The sequence below is a fragment of the Falco cherrug genome, chromosome 7, assembly GCF_023634085.1.
Source record: "Falco cherrug isolate bFalChe1 chromosome 7, bFalChe1.pri, whole genome shotgun sequence".
Lineage (NCBI taxonomy): Eukaryota > Metazoa > Chordata > Aves > Falconiformes > Falconidae > Falco > Falco cherrug.
This window is the reverse complement of record NC_073703.1, coordinates 31,268,435-31,286,868: the sequence shown is the minus strand read 5'-3', so window position 1 is coordinate 31,286,868 and position 18,434 is coordinate 31,268,435. Positions and strand designations below refer to the sequence as shown.

Sequence of the window (18,434 nt, the reverse complement as noted above, 5' to 3'; positions counted from 1 at the left end):
GACACCAGGGAGTTTGGCAAAACTCAACCTCCTTGGTGCAGACTGGTGATGAAATAGGTGTTCTGCTGAGGACTAACGCTGGTGGGATGGCCAGGCTCAGCTGAGAGGGGTGTGTGTGGGAAGGTGCTGCAATGTTCTATATGTTTTGAGACTCAGCGGCAGGTCTGGCTGCAGAGTAGGGCGGGGGGTTGCTCGGGGCTGCAGAAGACCCCTGGCAGCTCCTGTAGGCACAGGGGGCATCTGCAGAGCCAGCCACCATCTGCAAGTTGCGCTGGGGTCTGGGAGCTCAGGTGGACACTGCTGCCAAGGTGGTGGCAAGGCCTAAGGAGGTACCAGGGCAGCGCTTGCCTGGCGCTGTTTCATGTTTCATCCTGTGCAATCTTCTGGAAAATACTTAAAGTTCACCTTGCCCATCAACTGGCTTCAATTCCCCCACCAACTCCACCCTATTTCTCCCATAAAACCAGCGCTGAGGGGTGCTGGCAACTACTCAAAAGGACGTGGGCGCTGCTGGGGACACCACACCTGCTTCGCTGCTCCTGCAGCTTCACGATGTCCTTGTGGGAATGTCCTCAGCCGCTGTGTGGTGACGAGAGCAGGCGGTATTGTCGCAGTGGGTGGGCGTTCTCAGGCCGATCGCCAGCACAGGGCTAACCTGAGTGGCTTTTGTTCCTCCGGGCAGATCTGCCTGTGTCCCCGTGCGAGCTTCGTACACGCTACAGTAAAACTGCTGGCCTTAAACATGGGGAGAGTGGGGAATGGGCTGTATGTCTTGGTGCCAAGGTATGGGCAGCCTGTCCTGAATGAGGCCACCCATAAAACTGGTGGTAGAACACTCAGGCTTTCTATGTGCTTGGTGTACAACACCGCTGTGCAAATACAGCAGCGGGCTTAGCAATCCATTTGCTGCTCTTGCTGGGATGCCCGCTGTTCGGCATGAGCATGTGTAGGTCTCGTCAGGATCCTGGCTGTGTTTTGTTTTATTGTTCTGATTATCCTGTTCTTCCTCCAGCTGCATTTTAATTCCTTGCTTGGGTTGGCTTAATTCCTTGGCTAAGCACCAAGTGTTGTTTTGCCAAGACATCCCTGATTTCATCCTTATTTTGACCGGTTGGAAAAGTCACATTTTTAATGTCGGGAAACTAAGTTTTGAATTTCAACGAAAGAGTGATATCGTTTTTCAAGAGAGGGTGAAAGCATTCATTCCCACTTCTCAGTCAGCTCAGTTGAGGCCAAAGAAGCTGAGCTGTCTGCCATCTGTCTCCTCGCCAGGCTCTCTTCTACCATAAACATTTTTGAACAGGTTGGCCAATTTCAATCACACTTGAAAGAAGGGTAACTGTCTCATAGACAATTATACTTTGACAAATTTTATCACCTGCCAGAGGATCATTTACAGAGAAGCAGAAAGAAGTCGATGTGATGGCCAAGGGTCAGATAGCTGGTCCATCACGATGGCGTGCAGCTCCGGACCAGCTGGAGTGTGTGCTGCTTCTTCTGCTGTCTCTGGTTGAGCTGGAGGTGTCCAAGGGGATGTGGTGGAATTTGGTTAATGGTGGTGGGGAGGATGTAGGAGATAAAAAGCACAAATGTGTATATAGGTATATATATATAAAGTATAGGAAAATGGGCTTTATTCGTTCTGCTCTTCCCCAACTTGCTTCTGAAGTTTTTTTAAGGTTTCTAAAATATAAAATGTAAAAATGTAAAAATTCATTTTAAAATACCAACAATATTTTTTTTTGTACAGTGAATTGGAAGATAAAGCAGAAACATAAATTTCTAGTGCATGAAAAATGGAAAGAGAAAGACCTGATCTTTTAGGATGAAGTGCAAAGGCTACATTTTAGATGCAGGCAGGATTCACCTCCCAAGTCAGCCGGTCCCCCTGAGGCTGGCCAGCCGCTGGGAGGCATGAACAGCGTCCAGAAACTCGAGCTGCTCAGCTCCATGTGCTGTGACAAGCCAATGGCTGCGACAGCCCATGAGGGTCTTTATCTGTTGAAGGCAGCTGAATGGGCCAGGCCAGGGATAAAAAATGGTCCAGGATGTAACGCCTCACAACTGAAACTGCTCGGTGTTCCAGGTACAAATGCCAAACTTTTCAGGTACATTTCATTTTTGGAAAGTACCTTCTTCCTGCTGTATTTCGAAATATAGCACGTGTGTAGGTATATGCTGCCCGAGAGGACTGGTGCTTTTCTATACACATCTTTTGAATGTTTGGTGCTTAAATTCAAAAGGGCACATTAATTTAATTAATTTTTCTTTAACAGCTGGCTTGAGGAGGTGTAACTGCTTTGAAATGAAGAAACTTTTTTTCTAATTCTGTGAGGCAGTTAAAGTAAATGCTAATGTTCTGGGGGGTTATATTCCCAATTGCTCTAAACCATTCAAAATCATATATTTATTCTAGTACTGACTATGCTAAGCAATCTTGCTTTCAAAAGCCTAAAAAAAAAGAATAAAAAAAAGCTACTCATCTATTGTCTGCCTGTCCAGGTTTTCTCTTGTGCAGTACACATTTATAGTCTTATCTTTTCCAATAATATCACTGTCAATAGAGACTTTGGTCCCAGGTCACGGTTCTGTTTAATTTCCATTGCATTAAAACACGGTGCACCTCAGCTGGGCAGCGATTCCCGACCAGGCATCACTGGCAGAGGGGGAAAGCTGCTCTTCAGACGAGGAGGGGAGGTGATCTCTTGTGCTCCCATGGCAAGAGGAAGGGGATGGGCTGGGGTGGGAGGGGATCGAGCATCTGCTGCTCATCTTGATGGAGATCCCTTGCAGCCAGCATAGCAATGCTGGTTTATACTGGCAGGGGACCTATTTCCCTGTGCTCTCATCCCCCTCAGAAAGGGCACAAAGAAAAGCAGCTAAACTTGTATTGCAGAAGAATTTGCTCCAGGCTGATCCATGGAATGGAAATGTTTTTTGGAGCCATCTGGGGCAAGATTAGCTGACCTTTTGGCTGCAAATTATTACCAGCTAGTAAGTCCTGCTTGTGTGGTCACAGGAGAGGATAAGATTTGTCTTTGCAGCAGAAGTTGTATTGAATGTTAAAAAAAAAAAAAATACAATCAATTTCAGGAAGACTGGAGTAAGTAAACCTGCCGTTCATTCAGCTCTTAGACGCAGAGTAGGTGCCTCTGTGTCTTCCTTTTCTATCTCTGCTTACAGAAGTGATATTACTGAATTAATTATGACATCTTCATGAAAAGCTGAAGAATCACTCAAGTCCTCTATTCAGTGGTAAAGAAACGTCAGATTCATCTCACAGTAAATTTAAAATTACACCAACCTGAACTATCACTACTGGCAGCATAATAATAAGGCAGGTAATCAAAATCAATTAAATTCCAGTGCCTTTCTATTGTCCTAGAAAATTCAAATTTGAAATTAGTTTGAGTTCATTTGACTTCTCAATAAAAGAAGCAGAGCTTCAGAGATAACTTGAAATACCTATAGGGCCATGACTGATCTTTTCTCAAACTGCAAAGACCAGAGGAGCTGTGTGTGCACGTGCATGTCAGTGCATACTGAGCACCAAATACAACCAGATACTCAAAGTCAATGGAGTAACTGGTTTGAAGCTGCTGTTTTGACGTGTGTTAGCTGGGACTCAGGCCTGCCAGAACTCAATTTGTTAAAAATTTGGATGAGATATTGATCAGGTGAATGCCAAATGAAGTGTGCCTCCATTTCCACCACGTAAGAAGGAGGAGGACTAAGTCTGGTGCATGCTCCTCTGCAGAACCTTCACAGAGACCCTGGAGCAACCAGAGGAAGGGGAGCTCCATGTGTCCTACCAGCAGTGACATGTACAGATATGTCTATGTATGGGACACCCACTTTTCAAATCACAGAAGAGGGGATTGCCCAGGAGCTTCAGATGCTGCCAAGATGAGTGTGTTCCCATAGCACCTTGCCTTGGTTTTGGCACTGGCTGAGCCTTTGAGTTACCTCCAGTAGTAGGACGGAGCATAGGCTGGAGCGAATGATGCTCACATGGGGGTGGCTATGGGATGAGCATAAGACTCTCAGGAGCAGCGGTGTCATCCAGGGTAGTTCTGTGGACATAGACATAGCTGGGAGGCACAGAAGAAAATTTACTGTCTAAGGAGATTTTCTCCTGGAGAAAGGTGCTGAGCAAAGCCCGGGCTGGGTGTTGGGGCTAAGCCAGCATTGTGCCAGTAACTTCAGCACAGCCATTGGCACCAGTCTGGCTTTCCAGAAAAGCTCATCTTGTACAACCCCTTTTCCCAAGCCTGTGAGTGGCACACCTTCCAGTGAAGACCCCTACACATAGCTGGAGAGATATATATATGTATATATATATATATATATATATATAAATACTCTTCTATCTGCCGGTATCTGCCTAGAAAGTTAGGATCTTTGGGACAAGGATTTCCCCTCTTTGTGCACGCTGCCTCACACAGGTAAGATTTTTACTCCTTTTACACTTTTCCTGAGCCTTGCTGGCTGGACCCATGGCTATGAGGGTAGGCTGGGTATGATACCCCACCTACTGCCATAAGGGGGGTGCTCAGCAGCAAAATCCTCTCTGTCTGTCTGGGATGCAGGAGCTGCCCCACCCCACAGTGACCTGCTGTTTTGTTTGGGAAAAGAGGAGGTTTGGGTTGTTTTGCTGTGTGGCTTCTATTCCTGTAGCAATCCCAATTCCTGCCCATGGGATTTGGGAATGCTGTGGTGCATCTTTGGGGTCATGGAAGTATGTGCCACGGTGGGGCCCAGGGCATGTGAGGGAGTATCCCAAAGGCTCAGGGAGAAAACAGTGTGCCCAGATGTGGTGGTGGGCATGGAGGGAGGAGGGAGCAACACAAGTTGGGAAGGAAGAAGACTGTGACCTGGAGGGAGGGCAGAAGAGCTTGGCTCTCAGCTGTCACTGCCAGCAGTCCCAAACTGGACTCACCACTCCCTCCAGCCTTTCCAGGCACTGGGTTATGTTTCTCCCAGTCCAGCCCTGAAGCGGGCAGAGCTCTCGCCCTCTCCCCGTGCTGCAGCGGGCAGCCGGCACTCCTGCGGCTTGCCCCGATGGGAGGTGTGATCCCACCCCCACCTGCCACGGCGCCGCCGCCCCGAGGCTCGGAGCAGGGCTCCCCCCCGCCCCAGTCCTGGTGTTTCCCATCCCCATCCCCTGCTACGGCGCCCCAGGCAGCCCCTCACCGCCTCCCAGCCCTGACCGCGGCACCTGCTCCATCTTCCGCGCACCCCGGCCCGCCGCGGAGCATCCCGGCGGCGGGACCTCCCCCGCCCTCCCTCCCTTCCTCCCTCCCTTCCCGCGTCCTCGAGTCGCGCCAGTGATGGAGAGAGCGTCACCGTCTCCCAGCAACGCTCCTAGCAACGCTCCTAGCAACCGGGCAACATCTGCTCCCGCTGGACCAATCCGCGCCGGGAACATCTGGGCACCCACCTCCGCGGGCTGCGGCCGGGAGGTGATGCGCTCCTCAGTGGCTGCAGGGACCCGCAGGAGCTGCCACCACCGCCGCCACCACCGCCTCCACCGCCACCACCTCCTCCAGGAGCAGCCGGCGGCTCCGGCAGCGAGGACAGGACGGGGAGCAGCCCTCCCTCCGGAGCGGGGGCTGGCGGGGTGAGTGCCCTGAGCTGCTGGTGGCAGGGGACAGCGAGCCGGGGGGTCGTCGGTGGCAGCGAGCTGGCGTGGGGCTTGGCTGGTGGGATCTGCCCCAACGGCTTTGGCAGTTGGCTGTTGGCGTAGAGTAAGTTTTGCTTGTGTTTGTGAGCTGTTGGCTTTGCTGCATCGCGGGAGAGGGCAAAGAGCTGAGCGGGAGGCTCACCGCTCGTCCTGCGGCGCTGGGGGCTGTGGGCAGGGGTGCCTGCTGCTCTGCCGGGCTCCAGCATGCTCTACAAAAGGTCGTTTTAATCAGAGACATCTTTTTACGGTCAAAGCTGAACTCTGAAAAGTAACCGAAGCTACTCTTTCGTTGCCTGTCAATGAAGTATCATCCTCTGGGATGAGACAACTATCTAAATATAGTTGTCTTATAGCTGCGAGACAGGAATACGCACACATACATGCTCTCTTTCTTTCTCTCTTGCAGGATTTAGACCTGTTTATTTTCATTCTTGTACAAAAAAAAAAAAATAGTGTGTCTCTGCACACACGTGTAGAAGTGTAGACTGGGTATACGCATGCATATCTGTGATTGTTTTTCTCCCCCGAGTGGGAAATATTCTTACTACGGTGTGCCAGATACTCCCTCCAGAAAGCAAGGCATCAGCTGGCTGCTGCTGCATCTACTTGCAGCCTAGAAACTGTACCCTATGGAAGGCAAACACCGAAATATGCATGCTGCAATAATGCTGTTTAATATAAATGGTAATCTGCCTTTCCCCAGACCTGTATTACTCTGCAGGCAGTGTGTGTGGGGGTGTGTGTGTGGATGATAGGAAATTAATGCTACTACTCAAAATAATGGTGTGGTTTTAATAGCTTTCCTCTGAGGCTGACAAGAATTAATGGAGAAAATAATGTGTCTTTTTAAGAGGTGCTGTTCAGGGCAGTTATGTTCTAGCTTAGGAAACTTCCAGATATTTAGAGGAGCAAGCTACATTTTTGCAGCATTTTCTCCAACAGGATTAGAGCTATGCCACTGAGAGACTGAAATGGTTTTTCTTAATGTTTTCTTTTACTTTCCTGATGCTTGAAAGGGAGTCCAGGAAGCAAGGTCAAAGTTAGAGAATTGGATGTGACATCAGAACTCTTTATTTTTCCTGTTATTAAGCCCCGTGGGGCTGCTGAAATAGCACTTTCTTCTCTTGCGGTCCAGCTACTTGCCGTGTATGTCCTGACTTTGCCACCTGAACTATGTGTGTTTCTCCTTGGTCCACCACGGCAGGTAACTGTTCAACAGTGCTGTGCTGCCAGAAATGCTCGCTGAGCCCGTGCAAGGAGGAAATCTTACCCGAACCGCTGAGATTATCCCAGACAGACCCTTTGCAGATTGACTCCGCATCCTCAGGTAACTAAGAAGTTTGCAGGCTTCAGCTGGTCGGGTTTGCCTTCAGAGTGAGGGAAATCACTTGGATTAGTGTTGAAAGGGGGTGAAGCTGCGAACGTGATTTTATTCTACTGATAAGAGCAGTGGGACTACAAGGAGCCAGACAGGAATAGTCAGTCAGTCATTAAGTCTCGTGTCTTCATGCACTCATGAGAGCTATTCAGATGCTCGTGCCTTGCACACACGTGTGCTCGGGGAGAATCTGCAGTTAGGGAGGTCTACAAAGCAGTTAGAAAACTAAAAGAAAAGCAGTTTTAAAGTGAAAAGCCAGCAGCTCCAGCCAGCAGACAACAGCACGTCTGTGGGTCCCCACCTTTTTGCAGGTCAATTAAAGGGGGCTTTCTCTGCCTGAGCAAGGAACAAGACTTGATATTCTGGAAGGACTGCAATCAATTGGCAGCCTGTGTGAAATCCTGGGGCTGGCATGTGTTTTCGATCCACATGTTCATGTGCCTGTGGTCTGGTAGCTTTACATTATCAACTGGGAATCTCACAGTGGGACCAGCTGCTTTTTCTGCTGCGGAAGAAGGGAAATGCAGCTGTATAGCATATGTAATCAGAGGAAGGTTTCAGCTGAGCACCCCCTAATTGCAAGTGCTGCTAAGGTTAGAGGGGGTGGTGGAATTTATCACTGCAGTTTGACAGCAGTCACAAGAACATGATGATACGTCCTGCCATGCCAAAGTCATGTCTCCTGCTGATAATAAATGTCAATTTCTGTGTGCTCAGAAGCCTCAGGTTTTCTATTTGTGCATGCAAGAGATGCTCAGAGATGGTTTCTGTCTCAGCCAGCTTTCGCTTGCATATTGATTATCCTCCCTTACTCTGTGATAGGGAACTGCAGGGCACGGGCACATTTGAGTCACCACCTTCGGCGCGCAGCATCGTCGGCAGGTCTGCTCGGCCAGCGAGTCTCTTTGCTTACCCCCTGCAGACGTCTGCATCAACAAGCCAATAGTACTGGCTCGTACAACCCCTTTCACTGCAGCACCGAGCAGGCAGGGATGAATTTTCTTCCCAAGGAAAGGTAGGAGAGGTGGAGGCACAGGCAGGTGTGGGAACACTCCCAAGGTCTCAAGTGCAAGCTCTGGGGCAGAGCTGCTGTTCAGATGCAGGGCTTGCAGATCCCTCTCTGTTGCCTGAGATTGAAAAGCACAAGGTCTGTGTCTGTTTTTCCTGGCTGTTCAATCACTTGTTAAACCCCATCTTGCCTCCTGCCTGGGCTAGCTTGCAGCCCTGTGGAAATCACCCAGCACTAATTCATGCCAAAGAGGGGCTCCTGTCGCTGGGGTGATGTGTGAGTACAGGAGCCAGATGAAGATAATTTCTTGTAATTTGCATTTCAACTGTGAAGTTGCCATGTTATAAATCTATTTCCAATCCAATCTAGATAAGATAACCCTCTGTCCAAACATGCCTAATAACTCTGTAGGTACGACGCCATAGAGCACTGTAATTATTCCTGGAGAAATAAATAGGAACAGGCACATTTTGCTCCTTTGAAAGTACAATTAAAGCCCTTGCAAAGCTGTGTTTGAGAGATCCAGGCTTGAGACAGAGGCATCTATTCCCTCATGGCTGCGTGTGAGATTTATGTTTCAAACTTCCATTAGCGTTAATGGCAGCTACAGCCGCGGTGCTCCGATGTGCCGTGCATTCAGAGCAGGCATGTACCGGTGGGGTGTAAACACTGGCCAGCGTGAGCAGGCAGCGCCTGCCCTGTGGCTCCTGAGCTCTGGCAGTGCTACTTGCTGTTGCAAATTTTACCGAGTCTTTGGTGACTCACAGAGGGCTTGCAGCTGAACGCTGGTGGGATGCTGAATGCGCTTTTCTGAGGTTCATCCAGGCTGGAAGGACAAACCTCACGCTCAGGACTCAGCACTACGCTGGTTAGTCCCTATGGGGAAATTTGGCCCTGTGCCTTGACTTGTGGTGTAGCGCTGAAAAAAAAATGTAATGTGATTAAGATGTATCTGTCTCTGAGCTTGACTGAGGCAGAGGCAGTGACTCATACCACCTTGCTGTAACTGTCAAAACACTTGGCTCGCGAGAATAGCCTTCCACACAAAAAGCACTGATTCAATATGTTTATATTTAAACAAAACACTAAGGGTCTGATTCACTGCGGCATTACTACAGCCTTGGATGCCTGCAGCCTCAGCCAAGCAGCTCGTAGGCACGCACAGAGCCAGTCTGCTCTGACTTTCAAGAGAAGTGTTGGGGAAAGGCTTGGTCCTTGCAGGCTTCCTGCAGGGAGAGGTACCCTTTGTAGGCTTTAGCTGCTGTCAGGGGTGCAGTGCGAGGGCACAGGTCATGCTTTCTTTCCTCTGCACCTGCAGACCGGTGTGTGGACAGCAGCAGCAGCAGCCACAAAAAGATGACGGTGTCAATGAGAGGGGTGGTGGTGGGATGGCAGCTACACCGAGCATGAGAGCAGACCTTGAGCTTCTATGGAGCAGCACTGTGATGGGGTTTGCCTTTAATTCGCTTTCTCACCCTGTTGCTGCAGGTGTGCAGGCAGCACCCCTTCCCTCCCAGAGAGAGAAGGTAGAAGTTGAACCACCCATGACAACCCGTGGGAGCTGCTGGGTGCCCCGAGCCCTGCAGATTCGGAATTGCTGGAATTTGCTAACAGCTGGCATGGTGTCGCACAGCTTGTGGCTACTTTGCTCTTAGAGTGTAGCCTTTCACTTACAAGTGGGAACATGTTTAAAACCAACCTTACACCCCAGAGGTGCTTTTGGTGTTCATCTGCTCGTTGTTTCCCTTTCTTGCAATTAAATCAGGTTGGCGGGGGGTTGTTACAAGTTTGCTGCTTTGTCTGGTGTAAGGACTTTAGGCATTTAAATACAGCCAACAACTTTACACCCAAGGGGTATATCCCAGGCTGGTGTTGAACATAACCCCAGAAAGGGGGGTGACAGTTGGATGCTCGATGAATCCACTGCCAGGATGGTCATGTGTGTCCCTCTGCAAAACACAATTCTTTCTGCTTGATTCTGCCAGCCAGCATCAGCCCCCAGCCCACGGCATGTGCTAAACCACAGCCCTCCCTCCTCCTCAGGGTCGGGGGGCCAGTGCTGCAGTGGCTCTTTGCCTTGTCCTGGCTCCCTGCTCTTTGCTGGTGCCTCCAGGACCACCCGTGCTCAGAGGACAATGAATGTCCCACAGTCACCTTCCATTGCTGGAGTAGGGTGAGGAATTCCTGTGGCCAGGAGCAGCAAAGAGAGAGGTTTGCATGGAGCCGGCAGAGCTGAAGGACTGAGCTGGCACGCTCTGCACGCTGTGGTTGTCTGTCTTGCCCCTGCACTCGGGCTGATTTTCTGCTTGTGCTGCACATGGGCAGTGCTAGGTCTGTGCTTCCAGCCTGGAAACCACTAGGGAGCAAGTTTTAGCATTTAGAGGCTTCGTTTGAAGGGGAAGGATGGGCCCATGGTTAGCTCATCAACCTGTACGCTGGGTTTGTCTCCTTTCCCAGCCCTGACAGCCTGGGTGGCCGCAGGAATGTCTCTTCATCTTTCTGTACCTTTGCCTTCCTCAGAGTAGTGCGAGGAAAACTGTAACGTTTTCCCATCCCACGGTGCTGGGAGTATAAATACACTTGTGATTGTGCTCAGATAACACAGCAGTGGGCTTTTCACCTAGAATAACCTAATATCAGAGCAATTAAATGTCCAGGTTGTCCGGGCTCCGGTGTAATTAGACCACTAGAGTAAAACCTGCAAGTGGCAAAGGTTGCTGCCTATGAATTTAAACCAGTGGTTGCAGCAGCTCTGTGCTAGCAAAGCAGCGAAGCTGCTGCTGTACTCTTGCCCTTGAGAGCTGAGGTAAGTGCAGGGAGCATCTCTGGTGTGTGCAGTGGTCCAGGTTGACTAAAATGTAGCGTTGTTCCACAGCAAAAGGGATGGTCCCTCTCCTGGGGAGATGCTGCTGTTCTGTGCAGACCGTGTCGCACTGGATCCCAGAGCAAGGCTGGGGGTCTTGGTTCCAAGTGAGGTGTTAATCCACCAGTCAAGAGTTTTCTGCCCAGATTTGTAACATCCTTTATGGGAAATCTCTGTACCCACAGATTTGAAATTCAGGGAGAAAACACAAGTGAAGGGATTTCTTCTTCAGCCCCTTCTTGTGGGTTTTTGATGTAGAGGAAGGAAGGGAGAGCTCATTACTCCTTCATGACAGTGAAGGAGAGATGCCACCAGTCCCTGAAATAGCTGTGTGGGTATCTTTTCACTCCCACCTGCACCTACGGCTCAAAGAGCCCCCCGTGCCGCACAGCAGGATCCTTCCAGTGACGTGACACCTGTGTTTGCGCTGTGCAATACCTTGGGGCTTTTCTACTGTGGCAAAGCAGCAGTCCAGAACCAAGCCCCTTTTTTCCTCAGAAAACCTAAGTTTTCAATACCCCCATAAGGAGGTCTTGATTTGGGGAAGAGAACCTATCCCATAGGACCTCACTTTGGGTTATTCTGAAAAATGGCTCTGTACACTTTCTTCCCCTGAGCTGCCTTTAAATGCCAGCATAGTAAGATAGTAAGTTGGTGTTTGGGGTTTTTTTTGGGTTTTTTTTTGGTTTTTTTTTTTTTTTTTTTTTTTTTGATATAGTGCATTTAAAAGCAAAACCCAGACATTTCTTACAAAAGAGAGGGTTTGGGAGGTGATGATGCTACTCGCAAATGATGCAGACGCCTCCTGGTGTTGTCTGGTGTATAGAAAAGCAAATCCCAGTGCTGGCTTTCACAGGGACCCAGTGTTCACCAGACTGAACACCACTGAAGTTGTGGATCTCATTAAGATGCTGAATTAGCACCACGTCACCTTTCCATGGAGATGAGCCAGCCTGGAGCAGCCAGCCAGGTCCGGCTGGGGCTGTGGGGGAGCTCTGCTCGGGGGGGCAGCCCTCCGCCGGGCTCCTGTCACAGGACGTGGTCCCTCCTCTCAGTCCAAAGGCTGATCCTCCATCCTCTGTGCCCTAAAAAAATGAAGCAACCCAGAGAACGAGCCAGCTGCATCCCCCTCCCACCGAGCCGGGGTTCTCCTGCTTCTCTGGGACGACACTACCACCTAGTGAATACGCTCCGCATTGGCTTGCCAGGGAGGCCACAGAGCCCTGTGTGGAAATTAAACCCCATCCCTTGTCCCACCCCCACCAAGTGTGGGGCAGGGACCCCTGTTCTGAGGCCTGGTGGCCCCATCCCTGTCCCTCCCGCGGTGCATGGGTACCTCCCCGGCTGGGGCTGCTCGCCCCGCTCTGCTGGCTGTGCTGCCGGGGTACCCCGCGGGGCTGGCACTGGGGGTCCTGCTGGCAGCGCCAGTGTGCCCCGTGTTGTGGCTGGCACTCCGCAGCGGGGCTTGGTGGGCTGGCAAGCCTCACGGTGGCAGCTCAAGAATGCCTTTGTATCTGCCAGCCTCTTTGTAAATTTGCCAGTGGGATGAGGGCTGCAGGTCGAGGCTGGGTGTCACCCCAGCTGCATCCCACCGCTGCACCCCTCCTTCCCCCCGCACCCTGGACCGTGACGTTACAGCCACTGCGGCACCACAAGCCACTGAGCCATTTTTTCTTCTTCTTTTGTGCAGAGCTGATCTGATCGGGGCCTACCAAAGACATTAACGACGTCGAAAGTAGCCTACTTTAAGAGAAAATATGCAGAAGAAGAACATTTACATCAAGATTACCATGAGTATTGTCCAAAAGTGAGTAGCTCTCTCATTCCAGACCCCATCCTCCCCTGGTTTCATTCCACCGTGCTAAAGACCCATTTACTTGCTCTTTACTCCCCAGCACCTGATACTACCCGAGGACCGGACTTGTATTCTAAAACTTTCTCTCCAGAAACTCCGATTCCTGGATGACCCTGAAGCCTATCTCCGTAGGTCTGTATTAATTAACAATCTGTTGAGGAAGATTCACCTAGAGACAGAGAGGGAGAGCTATGAATACTTTAAGGAGGCTCCGTGTTATAGGACTGCTTACTCTGACGCACGAAAACGGCTGAAGTTTATGGTGCAGGAGTGCTGTTCCCAGTCGCTCTATTATGAAGAGCTGCATTCGTATCGCATCGTGCCTTACTCTGCAGAGAACGCCGTTTACGGAATGGGCTACACGAGCAGCCACTTGGAGCAAAATTCTCAATTGCTTATTTATAAAATGAATTAAAGTAGCTGTTAGACCCACTGATGTTTGTTTCTGAATGCTTGAACTGCTTATTGAGATGTTAAGATGAGGCACTAATTGCAGATGTACCTGTGATCAAAGGCGGATGTGTTCAGAGCTAAGTGGAAGGTACTTTGACTGATGTTCTGCAGTCCCCGCTGTTAACCCCCCGGTTATGAAGTACCTTGACGTACACACAGAGCTGGTGCAATACGGAGGTCCTTATCTGCAGAGACTGTGTGCAATGCGTTTGATAGAAACAAAGCTGCATTTAAATTATCTGTGTGTAGATAGACATTCAAAATCACTTTGCAGTTCAATTAGGCCATCCCCGGTGGAAGGGGAGCCCCCAAAGCGGTGGAGTAGTCTGAAAGTGAGTAGTAAAATGCAAGTTATTTACTGTAGAGGTATAGGTAGAAAGTTTCTTTGAGAAATGCTTTGACCATGGAGGAGCCAGTGCCAAAGGAAACAGCCTTTTGCTTAGGATTTTCAGAGACTTAACTTGCTTGCTACTTACAAGACACTCTATACTGAGATTTGCAAGGGTTTGTTTTTTTTTTTTTAAATAATTGCATTCACCTTTTACTTATATTATCTCTTAGCTGGTATCTACTTTGCTATTTTAATACAATCCAGAATGAGTCACAAGAAAGATTGTTTCTTCAGCCTGTCATCAGTGTTTCCTTAACTTCATTTGATTCTTTCCCTAGCTGTTTCCCTGATACTTCTTTGCATGCTAATTTGCTGTTTGGCCAGAGGTTCACGTTGGTGCTAGGGAATAGACAGTAATTTCTTTTTATGTGGAATATAAAAGACAGAAAAACAATGATAGCTCTCATAGATAGAGAATGAATGTATCTGACAGATGCTAGTAAAACCTCAGAGGTTCTCCTGATGAAACTGCTCAGCATTAGTAATAGTGTTTCAGGTTAAGTGAAATACCTAATTTCAATCTGGGAATTAACCTTAGAATATGTAAATATATATTTCACAAGCTATGACATGAGAGATGTTCAGCAAATCGATGACTACAGGTGGAAAGTTTTATAGCTGCCAAAGCTATGTCATGAAAATACCAAAGAGTAATATAAGGGAAAAGATGATGCTCCAGCAATGGGGTCAAAAGCAAAGATTGCACTATAACCTGGGGAAATGTGACTAACGAGCCTGTAAACTAGCTGTTACCGATACACCTGCAGTTCACCTGCAGGTGACTTGCATCCCAGAACTGCTGAACAAATATACAAGATGATCCAAAGCCTGTTGAAGTCCTACAGGTCTGTTGGCTTAACAGTGAAGAAATTGGCTTTGCCTTGCTGGCTATCACCACTTTAAAGCTTTAAAGCAAAATAAATAATAGCGCATACTCAGCTGTAGGCAGATATATATCCAAAGGCCTAATTTTTTATTTTGAAAGGCTTTGCTCATGCACATGTGGCTGATGCTATTTCTGAAGCATTATACGAACAAATACCATTGCTTGCCAGGACATGCTTCACGTAGGATCCCTCCTGTAACCCTGCTTAGAGCATCCTAGTTGTGTGTGTCGTACATATCATTGCAGCTCTCAGGCACGTTGTTAGTGCAGGAGAAAAGACAGAAAGGCAAAGGCAGGAGGTGTGAAGAGCAAAGTTGACTCTGGAGTCAGTAGTTAGAAGCCAGTACAGGATTAGGAGACAGAAGGAAACAAAGAAATCCAGATATTTTTTTAAATGGGGGAAAAAAAAAAAAAAGCAACAGTCTAATTCAAAACAAAGATAACCTGCAAACTGGAGAACATAAACAGCACAGATATTGTGGGAAGGCTGGAAAAACAGGGCAGTGCTGTTTGGGAGGTGCTGTTAGTCAAGATGCATGTGTTCAGGTTTTTGTTTTTATTTTGAGACAAGGCGTATTTACTTGTCTCTTACAAAAGGGTGTCTTTAAACCCTTGGTCAGTGTAATGTGGTGTCAGAGCTGCCTGGCTATGTGCGGTTGTGCTCCTGCTGCCCCAGCTTGCCCCAGCCCCAAACGCCGTGAACAATTAAGCCCACACTGGGGATAGTTTGCGAGATCTCCAGTAAAAGTGGCGCTGCCCATCTCAACAGGGGCCAGCTGAGAAAGGCCAGGCTAGTTATCAGTGTGTGGAACAGCCCTAATATCACCAGCAAAAGCCAGCAGCGAAACCCATCGCCCGTGTGGGCTGCTGCTGTGACGGCTCCTGTGAGCCGTGCCGTTGTCCCCCAAAGAGCTCTCCGGCCTCTGCCGGCACTTTGTGCGCCCCGTGCAGACTTAGGGGCTGGGGTAGGGACATTAGAAGGCTGCTAAGTGGTAAAGGAAAAGTATTCCTGTCTTCTGATTTTTCAAATGATCTAATTTTCCACTCTGATCTGATTTACGCATATTTTTAATTTGTGTCCATTTTTGCCTGAATCATATCGTTTAGCAGCTACACAAAATGCTAAAATGCTTTTTTTTTCCTTTCACTGATCTACTTTATATATTCATAGGGTGGTTCTTGCCTGGATAAACAAAACTTTTTACATAAAATTAATAATGTTTCAATAGAGTAAAAAATCTCAGTAGGATTAAAGCCTTTAACATCACCTGAAAAAACCCCGTTGTCCCTGTCAGATTCAACTTTGAAGAATAACTTCTCTGCCTGCTAGAAAAGGCAGATACTTTCTTACCCATTGAAAGCTTCTCTGATAAGGTGTTGCGATAACTGAGTGGGTATAACAGACAAAAATCTGAATCAGATAACAAAACTCCTGAAAGAGGAAGATATTTTACTCATGTTTTTCTCATGTGTTGTTTTCTTGAGCAACATTGGCTGATTTTTTTACTTTTACTTACTCTAGGGCTGTTAAAATGGACAATTTCTTTCTAGAAAACACATTGCTTTTTTATGGCTGACTTTTTGATATGAAATTGAATCAAAGGTCCGCATTCTAAATATTTAAAGTCTACTCAAGTTTTTACTGCCTTCCGCTTTGCACAGCGATTTGTGCTGTTGAAATGTGGGTCTGAAATATTCTACTTTAGTGCTTAGAAACCACAATTTATGGGGTGATTGAGAAGTACAAAGGTGCAATAACATTGCAAGTTACTCCTGAAATATTTAATTTGACACTTTTTGAATTATATACTGATTTTAACATTTGGTTACCAAGTTACTGGGTACCAGCCTTTTAACGCAGCTACATACACTGATTTTTCTTCTTTGGGTTTGTAGCTACAATTCAGCTCTTCTGGCTTCTGATGTGTGAATCTGTCTGTAGGTGGTCAACTTTTTCAGTGAGATATATATATATATTCTATTACGACTGCATTAGGAACTCCCACGTATGGGCTATGTTTGCACTGGATGTAAAGCAAGTCCTTCCTTCCCTTTGACTCAGTTGCCTTGGAGATAGTAGATTCATCAGAGGAGAATATAGACGAGCTAGGTGACAAAGGACAGACTTGGTAACGATAGCTGATCATTTTGAAAATGGCTGGCTTAGGACAATTCATTTTCGTCTGGGAATAGCAGCACACTTGACTGTAATTAGTGTTTCAGTGAGTTACATTTTCTCTGTGCCGCTTTTCCCTCGCTGGCTGTAAATGCTGGGCCTGATCCCAGCTGCAGGAGGGGCGGCGGTGGCTCCGTGGGAGGCATGGCAGGGGGCAGGGGTGTGGGGTCTCCTGGAGCTGGTGGAGCTGTGGCAGGGGGGTGCACACGCTGGGAGGCAGCCCGGCTCCACAGGGCAGCATTGCTGCCCGTGTGACCTGGTGCAGGCACCCCGACGCTGTAGGGCCCTGATCCTGCAAACGCTTCGGTTCTCTGCTGAGTTTCTTTGCACAGACCCTCTCACTGAAGCCAGAGAGGCTCCTTGTGTACTTGATGCTCAGCATGTGTACGAGTGCGTGCAGGGCTGGGGCTGCTGCGCACCACAGATGTACGTACTCCTCCGTTGCCTAATTATCGGTGAAAGTGATTATTGAGCTGCCGCTTGAGTTCTTGAATACATTTATATTGCACTGTAAATGGAACTTTTGTTTTCAATGAATGTGTTGAGTATATGGACTATCGTGCCTTAAAGTCCCATCCTCATACGAGCCTTTGTATATGTTCTGTAAATCCGCAAACTGTCTATAGCTGGTAACTCTGTGCACTCTATACAGATCTGGTTCAGTACTCGGCAGGACCTTGGGAAACACCATCCTGACCTCAGTTTCCCATGAACACAGAGGGGATACGGCAATTCCCCTTTCTCTTCTTTTTTAGATTGCTTTCCTCTTCGCCGTTCATGAAATTTGGTTTTTCTGGTTTCTGTCGTAGCTGGGTTCTGGGTTACCTGCAATGCCAGGCACCCCTCACGGGAACTCAGAAAGTTGTAAAAAAGTTGTCTCCAGCTTTTAAATGCCATCTGTACAGCGCGCTCTCAGCAGGGAATCACAATTGCATATGACAACTGTGGCAGGTGTTGTCAAGTATATCATCATATATTTGACATGATTAATAAAGCAGAAAAGGGAACACCTATTTCTGTTGAAATGCATGAGCCTGCATTATGTTAAATACATGGTGATTATACACCACTTAATTGGAGTAATACCTACTGGTTCTATAATAAAAAAACGTCTTTTTAATGTTTAAAATTACTTGGGACCTGATTAAAGGTTTTTATGAAATTGTTTTCTAAAGTGAATAGTAAAAAAATGTATATGTATTTTAAATATATGTATGATGTGCATGTTATTAATAAAGATCTATTTCTATTGAACCAGGTGGACCATCATTGAATACATGCAGTTTGGTTTGCAAGCTAACACATAATGTTACTGAAGAAAGGTTTCTAATACCATCAATCCCCTGAAAAATGTATAAAACACAAATTATTTGAGGGACCTGGATCCTGGGGTTGAACCTGGACCCATCTCACATAGCTGATGTGTACAGCTGGGGCAACTCCCCTGATGCCGTGCAAACCCTGGCATTCACGTGTCCTGCCCTGATCCCATCGTTTGCATCCCAACTTGTCTACGGGCTTGCAAGACCCTTCTCCTTTTCCTTGTTCATTTAATTTATTTAAAAATCTGCGAGGAACCATTTTTCTAATTATGGTCTGCAGGACTCCTTCCAGATACTGCAGAAGTGTCACAGGTAAAAAAAGGTAGCTATTGGAGCAATTCAGGAAAATAGGAATTTTTACTAAAAATCCTAATTATAACGGAGAGATCACCCTCTCCCTCATCCTCAGGGCTTTTCC

General features: G+C 47.8%; 1 long non-coding RNA gene across 1 annotated transcript; it reads left to right on the top strand.

Annotated features, from left to right (window-relative positions):
- Positions 1-5,509: 5,509 nt before the first annotated feature.
- On the top strand, positions 5,510-17,948 carry LOC102058421 (uncharacterized). Its single transcript, XR_265575.3, has 4 exons — positions 5,510-5,620; positions 6,888-7,010; positions 12,624-12,740; positions 12,829-17,948. It is a non-coding gene; the product is annotated as an uncharacterized LOC102058421 (long non-coding RNA).
- The last annotated feature ends 486 nt before the right edge of the window (positions 17,949-18,434 follow it).